The sequence below is a fragment of the Macrobrachium rosenbergii genome, chromosome 41 (genome assembly GCF_040412425.1).
Source record: "Macrobrachium rosenbergii isolate ZJJX-2024 chromosome 41, ASM4041242v1, whole genome shotgun sequence".
NCBI classification, from domain to species: Eukaryota; Metazoa; Arthropoda; class Malacostraca; order Decapoda; family Palaemonidae; genus Macrobrachium; species Macrobrachium rosenbergii.
The window spans coordinates 96180488-96205487 of NC_089781.1; positions in this window are offsets into that span (position 1 = coordinate 96180488).

Sequence of the window (25000 nt, forward strand, 5' to 3'; positions counted from 1 at the left end):
ATCACACAATATTAAATACTCCATATATATATATATATATATATATATATATATATATATATATATATATATATATATACATATATATATATATATATATATATATATATATATATATATATATATATATATATATATATATATAGAGAGAGAGAGAGAGAGAGAGAGAGAGAGAGAGAGAGAGAGAGAGAGAGAGAGAGAGAGAGAGAGAGTGGATAAAAGAATAGTCACAAAATTAAAAATTCCATAAAACGAGAGAGAGAGAGAGAGAGAGAGAGAGAGAGAGAGAGAGAGAGAGAGAGAGAGAGAGAGAGACATTTTGGGGACGACGAGAAGCCAGGGTATGTTTTCACATAATTACGATTTTTTTTCCGTCCAAAAATTATGATGCCCCATTTACTTGTCATCCTGATAATAACAAGTAATTTTCTTATCTTCTCATCAGACATAATTTGCTAATTAATGCAATTTACTGCGCGTCTCTAAAACCGATTATTATTAGCCGTGTCGTCTCAGAAAAAAATGCATTAAAACTAATGATTGCTTTCAACGAAAAAGAAAAATAGATTTTGAAATTTAAGATTCCTGTTAAGTGATACACATTTCATTAGTTTTTAGGAAGAACACTTAATTGTTCATTAAAACAATACCTCAGAAATGGAAAATATCATCATAACGTACACCAGTTTATAATTAGGTACGAAAAAAATTCTTATAAAAATATTTCCAAATGAAAAATGATGCCTCAACTTTATTTCATTTTCGGAATATGACTTAATTAATAATTATTAGAACAATACATCACGAATGAAAGTTATTATCATGATGTACAACATTTTATAATTAAATAAGAAAAAATTAATTTCTCATGGAGAATATTTTCAAATGAAAAAATGATTCGTCTTTAAACTGCAGAAACTTTTTGTTATTAAACTGAAATCCTTATATCTGCAAGTCTCTATAAAACTAACTTGAAAGAAAAATTCTTTTTTAAACTTCATAAACTATTTTTATTATTAAACTGAAATCCTTATGTCTACAAATCCCAGGACACTTCATTGTAGAAGTAGCGAATTTCCCATTACTTAATTATATATTATGTTAACGCCTTTTCTCTTCGGTGAAATTAAGCCCCCCAAAATTCTGGCTGTCTCATTCGAAGCGTAATCCTCAGAGACATCGTTCTGTACATGTGGATGCTGGGTGCGCGAAGACGCCGTTATTTGGCGTAAAATAATTCTACGCTTTTTTACTTCCTGGTGCGTACGCGATTCCTCCAAGGAATACAGTCTTCGCTGAATGCCATTTTAAACAGTGAATACACTCTCCGCTGAATACCATTTAAAGAGTGGCATCTAGGAAGAGGATTTCTTTAAAATGCTCATATTGGAGGGTTCTCATAGAATGTATTCTCTCATCCGAAATGGTCAGCAGTTAAAATATTTTTGTTTATGTTACGAAATTGGTGGTGTTGATAGCTAAGCTATAAACTATAAAATGAACCGCGAATGCCAATATTCATACACACACACATTCACACACTCATACACACTCATATCACGAAATCAAATGTAACTGAACGATGCGTGATAATGAGTGTGCGGTACGCAAGTGTATTTGAGAGCCTATATGGTGTCTATTAATAAAATTATGTGCGTGAAGACTTATGTAATAACATATCAACTATCATATGAATGCACAAAAGTTTATACAGAGGGATGTAAGTGCCTCTATATTTCTGCATGTTAGTACAGCTATATACCTACGCGTTAACACATCTATATTTTTGGAGAAACAACAGACATTACTTTAGTTCTTACTTGATATTAAGAGATTTCATGCACACCGTAATGAATGCTAAAATGCCATAGACGATATAAATAAAAGAAGCTGAAAAGGGCTGCTATTTGTAAATGCGAAGACGTTTCTCTCCTCTGCAACCTATGCTGTATACGCAACTTGCCCGGACTCGATTCAGGCGTTTACGCGGAACGCAGATGCAGTCAGAGAAGCGTAATGGAGTATAAGCACATATTACCTTTTGTTTTTAATGCCACGAGGGCTCGGAAGGGAAGGTCAAAATTCCCCACGTGTAGGGGAAATGAGGACGATTCCGAGGGGGGAGAGAGAGAGAGCGCTTTAACTTTATTTGAGACTCTAATGGCGCGGGGGAAATGTATTTAATTGTCCTTACTCGCCCAAGAAAAAAAATACATCCTCAGAACATGGGCAGAAAAACGATACAGTCAACTCTAGGGTTCATCTTCCGAATAATAATAATAATAATAATAATAATAATAATAATAATAATAATAATAATTAGTCTGTCTCCCATTTACCTATATAGAATTAATGTGCTGTCGTATGGGAGGGACATTGTGAACAAAATGAGATATTGTAATAACCGCTTTGATGAATCAGTAAATGGAGAGAAAGGATTGCTGTTAAGTAAACCTAATTCCGTCCTCTTTGAGACAGTTGTTTGTGAATCACAGGAACCTCGACAGAAGTACAGGTAATTGCCGTCAGTTCTGCGAATAAAAAAAAAAGGGGGGAATTAAATGTAGATTTAACTCTTAATTAACATCATGTACAAGGAATTAAATGTAGATTTAACTCTTAGTTAACATCATTCACAAAGGCCAAAGTAATTTCGTTAGCGAACGTAATCATAAAACACGTTCTTTATTAAGATTTAAAACAAAAACAAGTAAAAAATGCGCCGAAGTTTCTTCGGTGCAATTAAGTTATCTGTATAGCTTATAATCTAGGCCACCGAAAACAGATCTATCTTTCGGTGGTTTCGGTATAATGATGTATGAGCCGCGCCCCATGAAACTCTCAGCCGGTCGTGGTGGCCTGTGTTGTTGCGGTGCCAGAGGCTCGATCATAGCTAACTTTAAACTTAAATAAGATAAAAGCTACTGAGGCTAGAGGCCTGCAATTTGGTATGTTTGATGATTGGAGGGTGGATGATCAACATACTAATTTGCAGCCCTCTAGCCTCAGTAGATTTTAAGATCTGAGGGCGGACAGAAAAAGTGCGGACAGAATAAAGTGCGGACGGACAGACAAAGCCGGCACAATAGTTTTCTTTTACAGAAAACTAAATGGCAAAAATGACAAGCATTTCAAGACTGACAGAAACCCCAGACTGAAAACTTGGTTTGAAATTCTACACGACAGTGATTGATGCTCTGATTTGGAGGAAAGAAAATGAAGATGTAATCAGATTTAAAAAGTCAGGAACCATCGTCTTTAATTACGTGATGGATAGTTGAAGGAAAAACCGGGATTTGATACCGGGAATTTTTTGTAAATATAGCAATCGTGACACGATAATCTGATACTGGTTCGTGCAGGAATATGTTCATTGTAAGGGTCTTTATTACGTTAATCATCACGTTTTATCAGTGGAAATAATCTTTATAACTTTCATATTGCTTTTTTTAAGTTTCACTTTTGGAACAGCTTCACATAAGAGTATTAAATTCCACATCCCAATAATTTAGAGTTGTTAACCCCAGTGCCTATTTTTTATACAAAAAAGGTCTAATAAACGAAATGAAACACGACGCTAAAATAAACGCATTAAAAAACAAAGCAATGCCAACCTATGCTCCAGTAAGCCTTGTTTGGAAACGAAACCGTCAATATGCACTATCCCATGAAGAAATCATAATCTTTTCCCACACAGTGTATTGTGCGTTTTCAACAATTCATGGGCGAAAATCAGTCGCGTCGAAATGCGGGCGATTAATGGCAATACCTGATGATAACTTAATCCCACTATTACCGAGTCTCAACCTATGATCTTCCTCGTCAATCGTGCAAAAGGCCTATGCGCTATTTATAGCTCCTAAAGTGAACGGTGACTCGATGACAGGTCTCAGTGCAAAAGGGTGGAAGGGCTAAATCTCTCTCTCTCTCTCTCTCTCTCTCTCTCTCTCTCTCTCTCTCTCTCTCTCTCTCTATATATATATATATATATATATATATATATATATATATATATATATATATATATATATATATATATATATATATATATATATATATATATATATATATATATATATATATATATATATATTCCATGGCATTGCAAAAATGAAAAGAGGTATTATTGCTTGTCCTATCTTGCTGTCTCTCTCTCTCTCTCTCTCTCTCTCTCTCTCTCTCTCTCTCTCTCTCTCTCTCTCTCTCTCTCTCTCTCTGAGTATTTAGCATACCTGGCGTGATTAAACACTTCGATTTTTTTAACTATTTGTATTTCCTAACCAAACCTGCAATATGCCTTTATAAAGGAAACTACAAGAATTACTTGATATTGGACCTACCTTTATTCAGTCTTGGGTGAAAAGTTCCCAGAGGCCAGTGACCTAGAAATCTGTAGCTAAACAGGTCAGGAGACGGGCCAAGGCTGGCTTTATCTAAACCGGACGAACTGTTCAGGAAAAACCTTTAGCTAGCAGACATGACCTAGTAGAAAGTTGCCAAACAGTTCTTTCGTGAGGGGTCCAGATCTGAATGGTATTATTTAACTTGTACATTCTGCAACCCTAAAAAGTAATAGTTGTAAGCTTTGAAATATAGTAAACACATATCAAATACTTATATGGAAAGCCCATCTGATATGGAATTTGATTGTTAACGTAAAGACGTATGAAATGCCTATACCAGAAGGCTCACTTGATGTTTACATTGGTTTTTGACAAGACATTAAATATACTCGTTATGTGAAGTTGAAGAATTCTGTGACTTTAGTGAACACCACCGTGAAATGTTCTAAATCCTCCAATTACTGACATCACTCGAATTTGCATAGAATTCACCTCGTCTAAAGCAATCTCCCACCCACTAACCCCACCCTAACCCCTACCCGTCCTCGTTCTAACCGCCCACCCACCCACACCCACACAACTATTGCAGGAGTTTAATGCCACCTGCATAATGAATTATTCCGGGCCATAGGCCTATATTACGTCCGACTCATCCCGTAGGCCGCGAAAGCCAGTGTAATTAAACAGATCCGGGATAATTGCGTTATCAAATCCCTATTGCGGTCTAAGACTCCATAGACCAGGATGGGTTTTAAGGGGGATCCGGCCACAGAGCTGCTCAAAGACCCCCTTCATCATAACATAATGGTGGGCGTCCGTCCTTGGGATGGCGATTTCCATAGCATATTGATATGAATTACATCCTACGGGTATAGGGCTGATTTGCGTCCTGTGGCTAGGATCGGTGATTTGAATATCCTACACGCGGGGATTTATCGAAAGCGAGGGATCTGTTCACCCTTGGGACTGATGCCGTTTTGATTATTTAGGGATTGCACGCGGTCGTCAAAATGGTTGCCGTGAAATGGTAATGGTATTTATAATTCGTTCTTGCTCTATAGTGCAGAGTGAATGATGGCCTCTGGGACTTTCGTTCATATGTTACGAATCAACTAAAAGTTGTAAGTAATAAAGGACTAATCGCTTGCAGGCATCCAAAATCATTTAAATGTTAAATGTAAAGATTAATTATGTTAATTCGAATAAAGTAATATCCTCATTACGCAATAAAATCATTATAAGAGGAATTTAAATTAAAAGTGGATTAAACACTTCTTATCACTAAAACTAGATTTATAAAAACCAGGATTGACACAAGTACCAAAGAATGGGGTTTTTCCTTTCATCTCATTTAAGAGCAAGAAAATAATACGGCTCTTCCGTATTTAGGGTAATTATGACAATCTTGCCTTTTTTCATAGTTTGTTTACGGTGTAATATTAAGCGAATAATAATATTGGAAGATAACGAAGACAAGATTGCTTGAAGTAGATGATGTTTTGCAAAAGTTATCCACCACGCCTAAACAGGTCTACGGATTTCAGATTATTAGAATATTGGCAGGTAAAATAAAGACTGTTTAACAATATCCAAATTAATAACGCAAATAACAAATACGTCTCAATGAAAAAGAATAGATGGAATGAAAGGTAAAAGAAAAAGCTTAAAATCACTAATGTTTTTGAATTGCCAACGTCTCAGTATAGAAATTTTTAAAGCCATGTTGTATTAGTAAAAACAGTACTTTCATCATTCTGTGGTCAGGTATCTGTACAGATTTTAACATGCAAGAAACTACAGTAGTTATAAAGTAAAAAAAAAATAGCGTATTACATTATCTAAACGACATTATATCTAACCTTGAGAAAAATACTCATGAAAGATTGGGCAACTTAATATCATGTTGCTTTAAAACTACTAGGATCTCATTTGGGCAACCTTATTCACTTAATTATTAACAGAAATATTAAAAAAAAATACTATAGCAATTACAATGATGCTGAGAAAAAGGCAGCCGATATTGCATGGGGGCATAAAAGTTGTATTTTGGAGGTCAAACGGATGTTTCCTTAAAATTGAGAAAAATGCAGCTTATTGGCAAGCAATTGATCACTATGCATGGAAAATGGCCGCATTTGGACAATTGATTGCAAATAGTCCACATTGCAGGGAGCCAAAAAGGCCCGAATAGTATGGCTGGATTGCAATCAGTTGTCCAAATGTGGCCACTTTCTACGCATAGTGAGCAATTGCTTGTCAATAGGCTGCATTTTTCTCAGTTTTAAGGAAAAGTCCGTTTGACCCCCAAAAAACACCTTACTTTTAGGGTTTTTTTTTTTTTGCCCCCTGCAACATGGCCGGATTACAGTCAGTTATCTAAATGTGACCATTTTCCATGCATAGTGATCAATTGCTTGCCAATAGGCTACATTTTTCTCAGTTTTAAGGTAAAGTCCGTTTGACCCCCCAAAAACACCCAAGGCTATAGCCTAACAATTCGGGCCTTTTTTGCCCCCTTGCAATATGGACGGATTGCAATCAAGTGTCCAAATGTGCCAATTTTCCATGCATAGAAATCAATTGCTTGTCAATAAGCCTCATTTTTCAATAAAGTCCGTTTGTCCAAATGTAGTGGTCTGAAATTTTCAATCAACTGTCCAAATGTGGCCATTTTCCACGCAGTTCCTTCAGACGATCAGGAGAGGGTAGTCTTCCTCGTCTGCATGTTATCCAGATCCAATACTATGATAAATGACCACAGGAGAATGAGGTATGAGATGCCTTATCCTAGGTTTATATCATTCACCTCTTTGCGATTCCTGTTCTCTGTCGAATTTGAGATGTTCCCATTTGAATAAGTCCCTAGGGGGTGCGTAATCTTTTTCTTTTTCTGCTGAAAATATAAAAATAAGGGTTTGGTTTTATTTTTCTTCACCTCTGTCTGTCACTGCAGATCAAAATGAGGCTGTGTATGGAATTTTTATATTGAATAGCTACGGTAAAATTCTGTTATAAAAATTTTCATGTATGATAGAGGACCTGTCATGAGTATTTGGAGGAATAAAAACAACTGGTTTGCAAAAAAAAAAAAATGACTGACCATTATGTTCTCCACGTGAATGGTCCTGTTATTATTATTATTATAATTATTATTATTTTTTTTTATAAAATACGTAAAATATTGAAAGGCAATCTATTTCCTTTAGATCAAAGTATGACGTCATAGCTTCCCCGAAACTCTATGGAAATAATTTTATTTTGAATTTTCTGTTTCAAAGCAAAAATCACCCTTCATGAGAGCAACCGTGTAATATGATTTTAGTCCATCGTTAAACAATACCCTAAAATAGATTTTCTTGAATATAATTTCATTTCTTCTTTTCCATATGCAATCAAAATTAACCTTTATTAATAGCCACAATGCGATGTGATTTTATCTCAACATTAACCAGTACCGTGAAAAAATTATTTGAGAATAATTTGCACAATCTGGTTTCTACTGAAAAAAAAAAAAAAACAAGAGGCAATAAAAAAAGAAAAACACTGCATACCTCTTTAGAACCCCCGAGAGCCTTTGTCAAGCGAACCGCTTGACCTGAAATGCCTGCCACTCGTCCCGTACTGATGCTGAGTTCAATTGACTCGGCCTAATTTCATTTACCTACCAGGCCAGCGTCTCCCTAACCCCCCCCCCTCCTCCTCCTCCTCCTCCTCCTCCTCCTCCTCTTCAGACTCGCCACCTTCGACGTGTGGTTACAAGAGCAGAGTTCTAGCTGCTGCAGGTAAGAGTCAGAAAGTAATTTGCTAAATGGACGATGATGGACGCTGCTTGTTCAGACAGAAATCGTTCGCACGAATTTATTTTTTTTTTATTTTTACACGCGTTCCGTTCTGTTATCTCGCTTCTTTTCATGTCATCGTTATAATCTTATTTCGTGGAGTACTCCCCAGTTTTACAAAGGAACTTTTTTTATTAATTGAATCATAAGACTATCTGTTGTCGGATATGAAAATATTGTCATTTTGAATCTCTTCGTAATTGTGGAAGTATAGTCATTTTGCCTTCATCATTATGATTTTATCTCGCGGAATTCACCCCGGTTTACAAAGCTGTTTCGTATGGAACTTTTGTTGTTAATCGCATCCAACTATTATCTTTTGCCAGATATGAGAATTTTGTCATTCTGATTTTTTTTTTTTTTTTAATTATGGAAGTACTGTAATTTTATGACCAACAAAACTTTCTATCTATCTATCTATCTATCTATCTATCTTTGCAGACGAAGCTGGTGTTCTTGAAATGTACAGTAATGCTGTACTTCAAGGAATATTTATTAGCTTTTTCAAATAATGTCGTTGATTGTGAGTGCAAAATGGATTACGAAGTATATAAAGATTGAACGCGTTTTTGTGAAAAGGGTATATATTATAATCAACATTGGCTACTATTTTAGTTTTAATTTTTAATTATCAATTATATAATGAATATATTGCTATATTGCCTACGAATAAGAACACAACTGCATTTGAAATGTTGAAGTTTCTGATCATATTTCACTGATCGATATATTTCCAAAACTCGATGTTCGCTGTTGATTATACTTTGGACATTGACATAAAAAATGTTTATTTGTTATCAGTACATTACATCCTAAGCATTCAGGAGCAGGGTTGTGTAGTGGACATACTATTTAATCGTTGAATATTGTAAAATGAGAGAAACACTTGATAATTTTGTGCCAACTATTATATAGTAGCAATGTAAAGAAGCTGTTTAAATTAACTCAGTCTGCAAAGCGAAAATGTATGCCAAATGCAAATGAGCAGCCTGTCAATTGAATTGCAATTTCTTTTAACGGGACGTATAGCCTTTTTCAATTTGCTATTAGGCGTGGCATCATCATCCGATTATAGAATAATCGCGACTGAGATGACCATACTGAAATTAGCACCGATAATCGATATAATTTCTATTAATTTTCTTATGCGATGTTATTATTATTTTATACAGAAGATGAACCCTAGTCATATGGAACAAGCCCACCACAGGGGCCACTGACTTGAAATTCAAGAAATTCAAGCTTCCAAAGAATACGGTGTTAATGTGAAAGAAGTAACAGAACGTATTTGGAAATACCGAAAGAAGGGATCAGTTACTAGAAAAGAAAATATTGATAAATGAATGACTGAATAAATAAATAAATAAATAAATAGACATTTACCATTTGGGTGGAAAAAAAAATCGACTGATGACCTGGTCAAATTCCATAAAAAAGTTGACCTCATTCCCACGCTACCCCCAACACCCAAATCGATTACAACCCCGCCCCTTCCCCGCCATCCCCACACCCCAACTCTAGTCGAATTAATTTAAAGAAAATAATATAAGAAATTAAAAGAAACTCGAGAGGTGACCCGGTCAAATTTCACACCCAACCCACCAACACCCTTCCAAACCGATGACCCTCCTCCCCCAACGAGCTCCAGTCGAATAAAAAAAAATAATAATAATAATCTGGTTTGGGTGGAATATTACGCCCCTGATTACGCCATAATCACATCTGATATTGGCGCCAGATAGAAAATTACGGTATAATCCCAATTTCATCAAAGCCCCATATTTGCTCCCTTTACCCACTTCGATAGCTTTTCATTCCAATAACGGCTGGAATTGGAATTACCAGAATACCACAGAGGCCCTCACTCACGCGAGTTTCTTGCCATCAGATTCCCCTTATTGCTATTAGATTCGCTAGTACCACATTCAGGCTATTTGCTATGCATACGATATGCATAGCGTATGAACGAAGGCGAAATGAATTTTCGTGATTATTTGTCATTTTTTTTTTTTTTTTTGCTTGACAGATTACTTCTTGGGTCTCATTCCCATGGTAAATCCATTTACAGTTATTTTGTATTATCTGTTTTCATTTAAGTAGTTCTGAAAGCTTTTGTTATAATATTTATCAAGTCTAGTTTCATTTATTTATCATTCTGAATTTATCCGCAGTTCAGTTTTACATGAAACACATAACGAAGTTTTTTTATTTTACTTTTTTTTATATTTTAAGATGGGTTGAATTATGAATTAACCAACACTTCTTTTAGGTATTACAACACACATGACAACATTTTCTTTTTATTTAATTTTATTTATATTTTAAGACGGGTTAAATTATGAATTAACATATAGTTCTCTTTTGCATAACAATACACATGACCCAATTTTCTTTTTGTTTTCTTTTATATTTCAAGATTGGTTAAATTATGAATTAACATTTAGCTCTCTTTTGCATAATTACACACTAGACCACATTTTTAATTTATCTCTTTTTTGTTATATTTTAAGATGGGTTAAGCTATGAATTAACCCATAGTTTTTTTATATATACATTTTAAGATGGGTTAAATTATGAACTACTGTAACCTAAAGCCCTCTTGTGCATGACAATGCACGTGATGACACTTTCGTTTAATTTTTTATATTTTAAGACGGATTAGATTATAAATTACCCATAATCCTCTTTTCTATTAATGCGCATGACATTTTCGTTTTATTTATTTATTTATTTTGCTATATATCTTAACTCGCGATAAATCATGAATTAACTGATAGTTCCCTTTCCCATGACAACACGTAAGACCACATACATTTTCCCCTCTTACTCCCATCACATTTGAGACGGATTATTAAAACCCTCGGGGCGAAAGTTGATGGGTCTCGGGTGACCGAATGTCCAAATTTATCGCCGAAGCAACGACCCGTTCTTGCGAGAGATCAAGCACGAGTCGATGACGCAATTGCGTCGGGCCATATATCGTCGGTAATGACGCCGGGAGAGTGATATCTAAAACGCTGCTGTTCTGATTGAAATTTCAGTCGTCCGTCAACTTCAGACCGGTAATTTACCGTAATTCAAGAGGAGCGTCCTGGCGATTTATGGCGTCTGTGATTGTGATTACGGAGGCCGTTATAATTAAAGGAAGGGAATGCGATGGGTGCCAATGTCCTCTTTTTTTTTTTACTTCGTGGGTGGATGAATTTCTGGAGGTTATTTTTTGATATTTTAATTTATTTTTCAGTGGCTTATGAAGGGTTGCGTAATAAATGACGCCATTTTCAGGGGTTAGGTGGGGACGATTACCGCTCTGAACAATCAGAAAATATAATTTGGGTGAAAATATGAAGGGAATATAGATACCAAAAGCTTTCAGAATACCTCTGGAGGTTATTTTCAGACATACATTTTTTATTTACTTATTTTCAGTGGCTTTCGTCAGTTTGCAAATTTGATCACGCCATTTCCAGGGGTTAGGTGGGGGCAATTACCACTCTGAGCAATGAGAAAATGTACTTTAGGTGGAAAGTATTTCGTGACAAAAATGATTTAATAGTTTTACCTTGTGAGCAAATATTTATTCTAAAATCAGTAGTGTAAGTAATTTTGAGGCTAATCGTAACAGATTAGTTGTTGTTAAGACTTACATATATTTCTCGAGAGACTATGCTTTTCTTGATATTTTTACCTATATATAGTCTGAAGTAGTTATTCAGTTGATTACACCAGTGAAATTTTAAGCTGTACCTACATTTTATTTATATTACTCCTTTTTTATTGAGCACAGCATCAGTAAAGATTAAATCATTTATATTTATAGTTTTATTTGTGCAGGATATCCATACACATCACCTATTTAAAGGAATGTCTTTTGGAGAAGAAAAAAACCTGATTTAATAACTCATTTTAGCTCTGCCAAGTAAATTAATCAAATAAGAAAAATGAACTATCTTATATCTCCAATTTTAGTTGTGCAGGATATCCACAAACATTACTTATTTAAAGGGATGCCTTTTGAAAAAAATTTATGTAATAACTCATTTTAGTCCTGCCAAGTAAATTAAACAAAAACTAAAAATTAACTGTTTTATATTTATAATTTTAATTGTGCAGTATATCCACAAACATTACCTATTTAAAGGAATGCATTTTGAAAAAAACAAACCTGATGTAATAACTCACTGTAGCCCTGCCAACTAAATCAAACAAAAACTAAATTACAGTTCGGTTATTTACCCACCCGGCAAATCAAGGTCATTGCAGGCCGCAATTCCTGTCAATTACATCCGTCATCTGACCTTTTTCCCCTTTTCACTACAACAGTTGTTATTTTCGAGTGCCTGACATTTCAACAGCAATTCCACTCGTTTCAAGCACCAATTTCGCCGGGGCTATTTTGGGCGACGTTTCAGGATATGCAGAAATAATCAGCACGCTCCGGATTTGTTATTTGGGCCTTTGATGCAGCGCGCTTAACGTCCACTGTGGCCAGGGAGATCCGTTTTTAAAAGTAATGACAGATGTTTTTTTTTTTTCTAGTTTGGATGTTTTTCTTCAAAATTCTTACGAAGCAAGTTTCTTGTTAGGGAATTTGATCTGTTCTTCGTGTTGTTGTTTTATTTGGTTTGGAAACTTTCCGTTTCTCTCTCTCTCTCTCTCTCTCTCTCTCTCTCTCTCTCTCTCTCTCTCTCTCTCTCTCTCTCTCTCTCTCTCTCTCTCATACACATACACTGTCTGTGTCTTTCTGTCTCTCGTCTATCATTTATTTTTGCTTGAAAAGTCTCTCTCTCTCTCTCTCTCTCTCTCTCTCTCTCTCTCTCTCTCTCTCTCTCACACATCATCTTGTTTTTGTCTCTGCCTATCATTTAAAGTCTCTCTCTCTCTCTCTCTCTCTCTCTCTCTCTCTCTCTCTCTCTCTCTCTCTCTCTCTCTCTCTCTCTACACTGTCTGTGTCTTTCTGTCTCTCGCCTCATTTATTTCCTTGAAAAGTCTCTCTCTCTCTCTCTCTCACTTCTCTCTCTCTCTCTCTCTCTGTTTTTGTTGTTCTCTGAACCACTTCCTTGTTTGTTGTTCTTGAAAACTTTTCCTTTTTCCTCTCAGCTGGGTTGTCCACGAAAAAAAAAAACCAATGAGCACAACATCAAGTTTATGAATTTCTTCTTCCAAAAAAAATTTTTTTTTTACACTTCACTTTCTGTCAGGCAAAGGATTCCAGAGTTTTTTTTCACTTCAGAAATAAATATTCCTAGGTGAAGTCTGCCCTGTACCAAAGACACTAAATTTTAGCGTGAATAATTTTGGCATAAATCTCTGGTGTTGTCAGAAGACACTATTATCTTCTTCCTTCTTCTTCTTCTTCTTCTTCTTCTTCTTCTTCTTCTTCTTCTTCTTCTTCTTCTTCTTCTTCTTCTTCTTCTTCTTCTTCTTCTTCTTCTTCTTCGTCGCCGTCGGTGTCGTTATATATCATAGACAATCCAGGTGTCGGGAGGAAATTGTTGAAGCAATATATCATCCGATGGTTTTCTCAATTCCCTATTTGCGATAAAGGCTTCGGATAAGAGGATTTATTGTTCATTAAGTTCATTGAATGCGAAACTGATACAGAGATCCGTTAAGCTTATTAATGAATAGTAAGTGGCTGGATATACAAAAAACAAAACTGAATTTATATGTTGATGGGACGGACATAAACACAATGAAATATTGGATTACAATGGAAAGAATGAAACTTACTATAAATGATAGTTTATAACAGGGTATATAAAACTGTCAATGTTCAGGCTTGCAACTTTGGCAATTTCGATATATTCGTGTCAAGTTTAATCTGCATTTTGTAATAATCTGTATTTTGTAACACTTTAAAACACATAAAAAAGGGAGAGGTAAATAATAATTGAGAAAAAGAAAGAACGTGTCATAATCACATCCATCATTCACGCGTCATTAAACCATTCCAGGTTCTCTGAAGCTTTGCCTGTTATTCGTAAAATATCGTTTTATTTACGCCGCTCTATTTCCCACGACCTAAACAATTCAGATCACCAAACGCCTCATTGAAATCACAACTAATGTTAACCCGCACGACACAAACTTGGTTAACATTCAGACGCCTAATTTGTGACGCGACATTGGACCGAGGGTAAATCATCCTGTTCCAGGTCGTTGCGAACACAAGTAATACGTTTAACGATATCCTCGCGCGCCAGCAATCGGTAACGAAAGCGCATACAAGTGGCGAGCAGCCTGCATTTAAGCGTCGATTTCTCTGATATATGGAGTAGCAGCTCGTTTCCAGCGTTTGTTGCTGTTCTTAGCGGAGCTTGCTGCGATTGGGACGGTAATGCCTAGGTCTCGGTTTTATGAATGAGATTAGACTCTTTTTGGGGTCATTTTCGGGATTATGCAAACTTGCCTTGGAGAATCTTGGACTTTTGGTTAGAATTTGAATTTACTTGTAACTCTGCCTTGTCGAGATTTTAACAGGGATTAGTTTTATGAATGAGATTCAAGTTTTTTGGGGGTCATTCTCATGATTAAGCCAACTCCCCTGTAGAGTCTTGGTCCTTTGGCAAAAATTTAAATTTATCAATCTGCAACTCTGTCTTTTCGAAATTTTCGTAAGGATTGGTTTTATGAATGGGATTAAAGTTTATTTTTTGCCACTCTCGTACCGTGCAAACTTCTTTGTAGCATCTTAATACATTGCAAAGACCTTGTAACTTTGTCCTTTCGAAATCAGATGCATATGCTTCATTTATTAATCTCTGCGGAACCTTGGAGATTATATAATCAAAACTATTTTTATTTTACGACATATAGGCGCATCATACATTATTTTCTTTGACGTTCCTCTTAAATCTAAGATGAACAAGGTCACAGCCAATTTAAAATGCCGACCTTCAGCAAATTTATGATAAAACTTTTTTATTAATAACCTCGAATAATTTATTCACCCTAGACGTAGAATTTTTCAAAATAACACGGAAATAGGAAGCACGGCTTAGACAAAGGGAAACTGGGGACACTCGAGAAAAGAACAAAATAAAAATAACGAGGATTTAAAGTTTAACGGAGACAAAAGATATGCGGATGTAGCAGAGAATGCAAATGAATAAAAATGATGCTGGATGCACATACAAATGTCCTGGAATATATTCTTTGCTTTGTTTGTAAATACAATGACAAGGGGTAAATCGAGAAGAAAACACGCGTGGATTAATAACAATGTTTAGATTTTGTATATATATGTATATATATGTGTATTATATATATATATATATATATATATATATATATATATATATATATATATATATATATATATATATATATATATATATATATATATATATATATATATATATATATATATATATATATATATATTTATATATATATTACATATATTTATATATATATATATATATATATATATATATATATATATATATATATATATATATATATATATATATATATATATATTATATATATAAATCTAAAATTACAGACTGTTAAAAATCGACAGAGCGATTTTGTTGCCACTGTTCGCCAAGTTGACAAAACAATAGATAGCACATCATTACTTTTAATTCTCTTAAACTACTGTCATCAAGAAACTTTAAAACTATCAAAAGTCTTAATTTTGCTTTTAATCGCACAACTCTGTTAAATGATTTGTCTTGATTCATTTTACCTAATTTATGTTTAATGTGAAGATAATAAGTGTTACGAGTAAACAGACCTGTCGATTTCATTCACATAAATCGAATCACAAGAAAACGATGTATCATTCAATAAATTTACAACCTCCGTAGGGGGGTAGCGGCATCAGTGCACCTTACAGGGTGCACTGTAGGCATTACTTAAGGATCTTTACAACGACCATTCGGCCCCAGCTGCAACCCCTTTCATTCCTTTTACTGTACCTCCATTCGTATTTCCTTCCTTCCATCTTACTTTCCACCCTCTTCTAACAATTGATTCATAGTGCAACTGCGAGGTTTTCCTCCTGTTACACCTTTCAAACCTTTTACTGCCAATTTCCGTTTCAGTGCTGAATGACCTCATAGGTCCCAATGCTTGGCCTTTTGGCGTAAATTCTGTATTTCAATAAATTTAGAATCCTGAAAGATAACTCAGTCAACCAAACATTTATTAAACGTATATTCGAAAAAAAAAATTGGCAGATAACAAAACCAGTCAAGAAGACTTTACAGTAAAAATAAACGTTTGCCACGCTGCGGAATTACTACAACCGACACAGCGCACACACACAACAATTAATCAAATTTCAATCGTTAATTGCAATAGAGTTGGCACCCGGATATTTTAAATGGAAATCCTCCCCTGAGGCTCCACTTTTTTTTAATTTTTATTTTAATTTTCTATCTATTGTTAGTGGATGCGTGGGGTCGAATCGGAATGCTGCTTCGCGTCCATCAAAGTGTAAAGTCCCCTTAATGAATGCGTGTAGAACGCCCATATTGCCTCGTGATGGGTGGGCTGTATCACATCACAGTGGTTAATGTGGCGGGCAAGTTGCGGAATCCAATAAAGGACCCCCTTTTTTTGGGAGCTGGGGGTGGGGTGGGGAGGATGGCGAATGGTTATGAAAATCTACGCGAGAATGTGTGTAGGATTCCCAGTGACAATGCGCAATAAATGGGCAATTCATACTTATATCTATCTATCTATCTATCTATCTATCTATCTATCTATCTATCTATCTATCTATATATATATATATATATATATATATATATATATATATATATATATATATATATATATATATATATATATATTATATATATATAATTGAGTATGTATGAACATTCTAATTATGAACCTTTTTTCATTTATAAAGGTCACCTATAAAGGGTACAAACCTTTCACCTTCCTTTGTGTTACTATATAAATATTGTACCCCATACCCTCCTCAAAGTAGCTTGTTTTCCACCGCAGTCGACTTCCAGTCAGGTACAATAAGCCTTAGATCATAGGGGCATAACAGAATTTTCAGGAAATTGGTTTAAGTTATCCCTTCTCCCCATTGCTGATCTCGTGTGTCAGTGGTGGGCCGAGATTCATAACCATTCTTCAGCACAGCAACTACCTAACTACCTAAGGTAGAGAAATTTTGAGAAATGGACGATTAATTAGTAATTCTGTATTTCTAAGAGATATACGAGTTATATAGATATTTTAGTTAAAGTAATATGTAAGTTACATTCACATTTGTCCAGAGTAAGCATCGGTTATCGTCATGTTAATGTTGTTAATCCTGGATTCTCCTTCAGTGTAGACCCCGTACTTAGATGGTATTACCAAAGGCTCACAATAATTTCCTTAGTGACTTCCGTACTTTTTTTCAAACTATACCTCAGGAAATTGATAGTATCAGTAAGAATTGTAAGCAAATGAACATTTTGAAGGTATCAGAAGTACTGTACATTTTACATTGTATTACCAAAGAAAATTAAATAGTTTCTTATATAATTTGCTGTTATATATTTGATTTATAAATGTGATCAATAGATGGCGATGGTATTTCAAGTTTGCAGGAAGTATTGGGATTAGGCCTTGTTGTAAGCCACGTGGTTAATAAGGGCAAACAAGTCACCGGAAACTTGTTTAGTAATTCAACTGCCTTCGTGAATTGTTTCACACGAACTTATTTTTCTTAATGATAATGGTAAAATTAGTATTTTATCTTCGGGAAGCAACTAACCAAAAGATAAATTTAATTTATATTGATGACGATAGAGTTATTGTGCTCGTTCAGTTGAAATCGTCTGATCAGATCAATTACTGAATGATCAATTTTAACTTTGGTAGTTTTAGCAATTTCTTTTTCGTTTTGTTGTTTCTTCAATCAAAGTGTCATAAAGAATCTGTCAAAATCATATATATTATTATTATCAATATTGCTTTATTCATTAAGTTATGAAATTATCCGTCATACATGTCGCGTGCTAGCCTTTTGATATTTATTAAGCCCAGTGATGAATTGCTGCGATTTTCCATCGCATTGCTGCAAGCATGTGACCGATATTTTTCAGTCAGATTAAAGCTTATCTTGTGAATGTTAAGTCCAATTAGCTGCCGAGTTTTATTGCAATATCAATTGCAGTTATGTCGGTGATTTTGATACTACATTGACCTAATAAAATATTGTTTTTGTTTATGTTCTGATATTTTTTCATTGAAGGTCAACATTTATTTAATTGTCTGTATAGAATCATAAATATGACGAAGACCGTAATATATCATTATAAGACAAAACATTTAGTATTTGTAACATGTTATGATTTCCTATTAGCTCTAAAATCCTGTACAGACACCGTAGCTCGGAAACTAGAGAGAGAGAGAGAGAGAGAGAAATCACAAGCAAACCTATTATTCACAAATTGGTTTGAAGCTGCTTCCTCCAATTTTTGCATTTTGATTCAATAAGAAAACTGAATTATCATTTAGAATAGGTACTTTCGCAACAACATTTAATCAGTATCATAAGCTGAGACGTCTGCATGTATCTTAGTACCGAGATGTAAAATAAACGGAACCGGAAGATTATACCTTTCCCTATGAATTAAGTCAAAATTAACACTTTGATAATTATTACTCTTCAAACTTAGAGGCTGATTCCTAGTCAGGATGGCCAACGTTAAAAGCTGTATGATAAGAGGAAATAATCTAAAAATAGCACTGAACATGCAGTTTGATGAGCTAAAACTGATTTTTATTGTAAATAGTTATTACATATTTCTGTATTTCAATAACATAGTCATCAATATGTCTGCATGTGACAAATTATTGAACCGTCATAATGTTATGGGTAGTCTGTTCCCTCCTCGACCTTCGTCAATGTCACTTGTGAGTATTACCTGAGGAAATGTCCCGAGACCCTATGTAAATTACCTTATTATTCATCCAGAAAACCATTATATATCTAAAATACTCAAAGCATTTAATAGAGAGTCCTTATATCTCTTTATCTCTTAATATAAATAATCACACTGCAATTTTTATTAAAGGAAATCGCGATAGTTTTACAATGAAAACACCTCGATTGTCTTTGTTTCCTTCAGTTACAGACAGATGGCGCCAGAGATTTATCGTTCTTTCAGTTTTAGAAAGTTTTTGAACACGTGTACCTTCTGAAAGTATCTCGTGTTACCGTGTACGTATATATATGGGATTTTCACTTACATGCATGAGCAATTCTATATCAAGACTCAAAGCGAGCAGATCGTCTTTAACTAATGCGAGGTTTGAGACTCATTAAACCTAAAAGAACGCCTACGGTTGAAAACCCGACATAATTTTTAAAACTTAGCACCAGAATCTCGTCAGGATAGCAAACGTTGCTATCAGGGAAGGTAAGAGGCGTTTTAGGAAATAGACGAATAATGGTTAATTTTATATCTCTAAGAGATATAGAAAGAGACATATATAGTTTAATTGAACTGATATGGAAGATAAATTCACATTTGTTTAGAGTAAGCATCAGTTGTCGTCACGTTATTGTTGTCAATTCTGAATCTTCTTCCAGTGTAGACCCCGTACTTACAGTATATGGCATTGCCAAAACTTGCTTGGCAATATCCTTGGTGAATTTCTTATTTTTGTACAATACATGCCACAAGTATATACATTTTGTAGGTATTAAAAGTATATGTAAATTTTCTAATGTATCACTAAAGAAAATGACAATAGTTTTTTTTTATTTAATTTACGCTGGGCTATTCGGTTTCTAAATTTGATCAATAGATGGCGTGAGGATGGTATTAGGATAAAGGAAAATAGTCCTTATTGTAAGCCACGTGGTTCATAAATTCCAAACAAGTCACCGGAAACTTGTTGAGGAATTCACTTGCCTTTTTGGAGTGTTTCGCGTGCACTTGTTTCGAATAATAACAGTAATATTAGTATGGAATCTTCAGGAGGTAAAGAATTAGAAGAGAATTTCAAGTTATGTTGCTAACTCGTTCAGTTGAAATCGTCTGATCAGATCGATTACTGAGAGATCAATTTTAACTTTGGCAGTTGAAACAGTCTCGTTTTCGTTCATTTTTAATTCAGTCAAATTGTTCTGAGGAATCTGTTAAAATCTTATGCTTTTTTATTATTTTCATCAGACGGTAACACTATTAAAAACTTGTGAAATAATCCGTTATATGTGTTTGCATGCTAACCTTATGATATGTAATAAGCCTTAAAAAGAATGCGTGCGATTTTCAATAGTATCGCTCTTTCCATGTGACCAATTTTTTTATTAAGTCAGATTAAGACATATAATATAAACGGTAACACCTATTAGTTGCCAGGCTGTTACTGCAGTATTGCAGCATTATTTGCAGTTCTGTCAATGATTGTCATCCCAAATTTCCCTAATGACTAAGATATTGTTTTTTTATCTTCTGGTATTTTGTCATTCGAAGTAAGAATTTACTTAATTGTCTATATAGATTCATATCTATGACGCAGATTCCGTTTAAAGTGAAAATTTCGATTTCTTTGCCAACCCTTGCATTTCAAACTTTGCGGCCGATTCGTAGTCAGGACAGCCAACGGTACAATTTGTATTGTAAGAGGAAATTATCTATAAATAGTGCTTAAGATGCAATTTAGTGAACTAAAACATCTTTCTAATAAAAATACGTATTACACATTTCTGTATTTAAGTAACATAGTCCTCAATATTTCTTTGACAAATAATCAAAACGTTATGTTATTGTGGCTAGTCCGTTCCCTCCTCGACCTTCGTCAATGTCACTTGTGAGTATTACCAAAGGAAATGTCACGAGACCCCTTGTAAATTACCTTATTATTCATCAAACAAACCATTATATCTTAAATCACTCAAATAATTTAGTAAGTAGTCCTTATATCTCTATGTCTGTGAATATGCCACAATTATCTTGCATTTATTTTTAAATATATCGCGGTAGTTTTACAATGAAAATACTATGGAAGTCTTCGTTTCTTCAATTTACCGATTGATAGCGTCAGAGCTTTATCGTTCTTTTAGTTTAGAAAGTTTCTGTAAACGTGTACCTTGTGAGGACATCTCGTGGTCGTACTCATGTTTCTATATAGGGTTTTAATTGATGTATATGAGCAAGTCTTTCTCACGATACAAAGCAGGTACTTTGTCTTTATCTAACGTGGAGTTGAAGTCTTATTAAACCTAAAAGAACGCTACTGTCGAGAGTAGGGCTTTATTTACAAACTTGGCGCCAGATTCCTCGTCAGAATGACAAACATTAGTATCAGGGAAAGAGGAAAAATTTGAGCATAATAGACGTTTAAATGACAATTTTACTCTTCTAAAAGATATAAATAAATAGAATATAATTTTATTTAAATTGAAATGCCAGACATTTTCACATTTCTTCTGAGTCAACACAGGTTATCCTCTTGATACTGTTGTCCATCCTGGGTGTTCTTCCCTTGTAGACCCCGTACATAGATGGTATTGCTAAAAGTCTCACGTTTATTTCCTTAGTGAATATCTGAAATTTGATATAGATACTACTCCAGATGTTGATTTTCTAGATAAAAATAACAAACAACATGCAATATTCGTAGATTCTTTAAGTGTATTTATTTTCTAATATATTACCAAAGAAAATCACTATAGTTTTTCGATAATTTACTGTTTCTGTTAGGTTTCTAAATGGTATTCATAGATGGCGATAGTAGTTCAAGTTTGCAGGAAATATTGGGATAAAGGAAAATAGGCCTTATAGTCAGCTTCATGGTTGGTAGGCTCCTAACAGGCCACCGGAAACTTGTTTGGCAAGTTAATTGTTTTTTATGATTGTTTCATAGGCACTTAATTGTATGTTGAATACAGGTAAGTATTTCTTAATGTTCATCAAAAAACGCCTCATTAATGATGTAGGAAATTAAGTCTTATGAATTAATGTGATTTTCATAATAACGTTACATGTACTACGTGACCAATTTTATATTTAGTTAGATTAAAACATTTAAAGTGAAAAGTAACTGATTGGCTGCCAGGATTTATTTACAATATTATTTGTAGTTCTGACGTTCTGTACTGACATACGTAGGGTTAGTGCCGTCAGTGCACCTCATGCGGTGCAAAGGCATTACTTAAAGGTTCTCTCATTCGGCTTTTTTAGCTGCAACTACCATTCCTTTTACTTCATATTCATATTCTCTTTCTGGCATCTGACTGTCCACCCTCTCCTAACAATTGATTCACAGTGCAACTGTTACACCTGTCAAAACCTTTTCATTGTCAATTTCCGTTTCAGCGCTGAATGGCCTTAGTTATAATGCTTGTTATTTATGCCTAAAATCATAAATCAATCAATCATTCAATCAGTATAGTGGCATATTAACCAAGTTTTTTCCATTTGTTCATTTTTTGTGCATTGGAATTTTGTTATTTGTCTTCAGAATTTATGTGACATCTGGGACGAAGTTTATTTGCTTGAGGTTAAAATCATGCTCCAGGAATAAGTTTGAAACCCAAAAGTAATAGTGATATTGTCACTGATAGAGGATGGGGATAACATTTAGTTTTTTGTATGTTTCTAGCTCTTGGGTTCCCTTGGTGAGAATGGAAGAGGTTCCCTTTAGTTAGGATAAAGCATACGGTTCATTTTATTGTCTGCGAAAAAGTGATATCCATCTTATTAATATTTTTACTCTCAGCTAATTTTAGATTTTGTTTACTGGGGTAAGAATTTTGGCGTGGTCTACTACAGTCCAGAAGTTATCTCGACCATGATATGCATTCTGTGTAGAACATTTTATTTTTTACGCCATGTTATGATTCCTAATTGACTCGTAAATCCTGTAAATGCATCGTAACTGAGACAGACAGACAGACACAGAGAGAGGGATGCGACAAGATTGGGAGTAATAGGAAGAAATTGTTAAGTAAAAAAAAATGAAAGTGTTAAACTCTGGAAAGGGACGGAGATTGACCGTGAAAGAGAGAGAGAGGGCGATGTCAGGCCAGTTATAAAGATATTTTGTTCAGGGAAATAATAATAATAATAATAATAATAATAATAATAATAATAATAATAATAAAAGGACATCGTCTTTAAGTCCTAAATAAGGTCACGCGGTCACAGCCCCAGGATAAAAGTATTTCTTCAGCCAAGTTAATGGGGAGAAGATAAATTATTTGGCCCCTACGAAAATAATTCAGTAGATTAGATTAAGAGCGTGTCTTGGCCCAGCCTAGGCACCCATTACGTAATTATCTTCAAGTGATAAGAAAGTTTCTTTATCAGGTTCAGAGCGAAAAGTTTTTGGTGTTTATTTTTTTATTATATTTCAGCGAAAAATAAATGCCCATTTTTTTTGTGCTAGCTTTTTGCACAGCATGCGACATATTGTAGTAAGCAGGGTCTGAATATTTTTGAGTATATCCATTCACAAAATTTCGGTGCAAATTGAATTGATTTTAAGTTGATGGAAAGGAAAGATAATTTAAAGACTAATTATCCATAAAAATATGCATATATATACAGTATATATACACACATATATATATATATATATATATATATATATATATATATATATATATATATATATATATATATATATATATATATATATATATATGTGTGTGTGTGTGTGTGTGTATTTATATGTGTGTCCGTGCATATGTATAGTATATGTATGTATGCATATATATATATATATATATATATATATATATATATATAATTAATGGTCCAAGACCCATTTAATAATTTTTCCCATTACCCTATAATTCGACAGCCCTCGCCCACTTCGCCTTCATTTGCAAATGAACATTCGAGTGAAAGAGGTAACAGTTAAATGAACGTCCTCAAAAGTAAATGACATGTTAATTAAACCGAGATATATATTAAGTCCACTTAATGGTCGCAGTTTCACATCAATAACGGCTCTAAGAAGGAAGCTAAAAGCTTCCGACTATTAAGACTTCGCTGTATGGTTCTAGACGTGATTGAACCCCAACATAGATGATAATGTATGGAAATGTATGGATATGCGAACATAGGGGTTGCTACATTATTGTCTGTCTTTGTTCTCATATATTGTATCATTCTTCAGGAAGGTTTGGTTTACAGTTCATGTCGTTTCGTTACAGATCAAGTTTTTTTTGTTACAGGTCATGTCTTTTAGTTACGTATCACTTTTTTATGGTTTCAGATCGTGTTTTCTGGTTGCCGATTTTTTTTTTTTTTTTTTTTTGCAGATCACTTTATTTGGGTTACAGATCGTGTTTTTGTAGTTGCAGGTCATTTGTGCTTGTTACAGATCATTTTTTTTTAGTTGCAGACCATGTTTTTTTTAGTTATAGATAACATTTTTTTTGGTTACCCATCACGTTTATTTTTACTACAGTTCATTTTTTGGGTTAATGATTATGTGTTTTAGTTACATATATTTTTAGTTAAAGATCACTTTTTGGTTACAGCTAACTTTTTTTAGTTACAGATCATGTTTTTTGTTTCAGATTTACAGATCATGTCCATTTAAGTGTGAAAGTAGCGTTAAAATGGAAACTCCTCTTTCTATAATAAATAAGAGCCGAAATATTGGGAATTACAAATCCAAATATGGAATCGTGGATACCCCATTACTAAAATGTCCTTTCACAACAACAACTGGGGCAATGCCTCATACGTCACAAATACAACAACACAATCAACAACAAGAACTACAACAGCTATCAATAGACACAAAGGGAGCGAACAGCAATAATAACAACCGCTTCTCGGAATAACGTTAGCACCAGCGTCACCTGTCATCTTAATTAGTATTCTAAAC